The sequence below is a fragment of the Arachis duranensis genome, chromosome 6 (assembly GCF_000817695.3).
Source record: "Arachis duranensis cultivar V14167 chromosome 6, aradu.V14167.gnm2.J7QH, whole genome shotgun sequence".
NCBI classification, from domain to species: Eukaryota; Viridiplantae; Streptophyta; class Magnoliopsida; order Fabales; family Fabaceae; genus Arachis; species Arachis duranensis.
In genome coordinates, this window is record NC_029777.3 from 79,375,828 (window position 1) to 79,377,976 (window position 2,149).

At 33.8% G+C, this 2,149-nt stretch overlaps 1 non-coding gene across 1 annotated transcript; it reads left to right on the forward strand.

Moving 5' to 3' along the window:
* Nucleotides 1–76: 76 nt before the first annotated feature.
* On the forward strand, nt 77–184 carry LOC127740296 (small nucleolar RNA R71). Its single transcript, XR_008000975.1, has one exon. It is a non-coding gene; the product is annotated as a small nucleolar RNA R71 (small nucleolar RNA).
* Nucleotides 185–2,149: the final 1,965 nt, after the last annotated feature.

The following is a 2,149-nucleotide window of genomic DNA, read 5'->3' on the forward strand; positions in this document are numbered from 1 at the left end:
CAGCAGAGCTGTCCAATGACATCTTGGACAGTTCAGACAGACCATCATAGAAGATACCTATGATGCTCCATTCAGAAAGCTGTCCAGAAGGACACTTTTTGATCAATTGTTTGTATCTTTCCCAAGCTTCATAGAGGGATTCTCCTTCCTTCTGTCTGAAGGTTTGGACTTCCACTCTAAGCTTACTCAATTTTTGAGGTGGAAAGAACTTTGCCAAGAAGGCATTGACTAGCTTTTCCCAAGAGTTCAGGCTTTCTTTAGGCTGTGATTCCAACCATATCCTAGCTTTGTCTCTTACAGCAAAAGGGAATAGCATAAGTCACTAGCTCTGTCTCTTACAGCAAAAGGGAATAGCATAAGTCTGTAGACCTCAGGGTCAACCCCATTAGTCTTGACAGTGTCACAGATTTGCAATAACTCAGCTAAAAACTGATGAGGATCTTCCAACGGAAGTCCATGGAACTTGCAATTCTATTGCATTAGAGAAACTAATTGAGGCTTAAGCTCAAAGTTGTTTGCTCCAATGGCAGGGATTGAGATGCTTCTCCCATAGAAGTCGGGAGTAGGTGCAGTAAAGTCACCCAACACCTTCCTTGCATTGTTGACATTGTTGTTGTTTTCGGCTGCCATGTCTTCTTCTTGTTTGAAAATTTCTGTTAGGTCCTCTACAGAGAGTAGTGCTTTAGCTTCTCTTAGCTTTCACTTCAAGGTCCTTTCAGGTTCAGGGTCAACCTTAACAAGAATACTTTTGTCTTTGCTCCTGCTCATATGAAAGAGAAGAGAACAAGAAAATATGGAATCCTCTATGTCACAGTATAGAGATTCCTTGAGATGTCAGAGGAAAAGAAGAATAGAAGGAGAAGGTAGAAGAATTCAAACTTATCAAGAAAGATAGAGTTCGAATTGTGTATTGAGGAGGAGTGTTAGTCCATAAATAGAAGGATGTGAGAAGAGGGGAAGAAATTTTCGAAAATTAAAGTGAATTAATTAAAAGAAATTTTGAAAAATGGTAAATGATTTTCGAAAAATAAGATTGGGAAAGAAATTAAGTCAAATTGAAAAAGATTTTGAAATTAGAAATCAACAAGATATGATTGAAAACTATTTTGAAAAAGATGTGATTAAGAAGATATGATTGAAAAGATATAGTTTTAAAAAGATATGTTTGAAAAATAATTTAAAAAGATTTGATTTTTAAAATTAATGACTTGACTAACAAGAAAAGATATGATTCAAACATTAAACCTTTCTCAACAGAAAAGGCAACATACTTGAAATGTTGAATCAACTCATTAATTGTTAGCAAGTATTTTTGAAAAAAGGAAAGAAATTGATTTTGAAATATATGATTGAAAAGATATGATTTGAAAAAGATTTGATTTTGAAAAATTATGAAAACTTGAAAAAAATTTGCATTAAAAACAAAATCTTCCCTCTTGTGCCATCCTGGCGTTAAACGCCCAAAATGGTATCCATTATGGCATTTAACGCCCAAAATGCTACCCTTTTGGGCGTTAAACGCCCAGCCAGGCACCCTGACTGGCATTTAAACGCCAGTTTTCCTTCCTCACTGGGCATTTTGAATGCCCAGCTTTTTCTGCGTAATTCCTCTGCTGTATATTCTGAATCTTCAATTCTCTGTATTATTGACTTGAAAAGATACAAATTAAAATTTTTTTTTGGATTTTTAATAATGAGAAATAATCAAAATGAAACTAAGATCAAATAAACAATGCATGCAAGACAGCAAACTTAGAAGTTTGTATACTACTGACACTAACAAGTTGAGAATGCATATGAGAAACAACAAAACACTCAAGACAAGAGAATTTAAATATCAGAGCAATGAAATCATCAAGAGCAACTTGAAGATCAATGAAGACACATGAATAAATTCGAAAAATGCAAGAAGAACAGAAACATGCAATTGACACCAAACTTAAAATGAGACACTAGACTCTAACAAGAAATGTTTTTGGTTTTTATGATTTTGTAAATTTTTTTTTGGATTTTTTTTTCAAAAATTATGTGGAAAAAGAAAAAGAAAATAAAGAGGATCAAAACTTTTAATTAGAATTCCAGAAATCATGCAATGTTAGTCTAAAGTTGTAGTCTAAAAAGATTAGACATGGCTAGCTAAGCTTCAGCA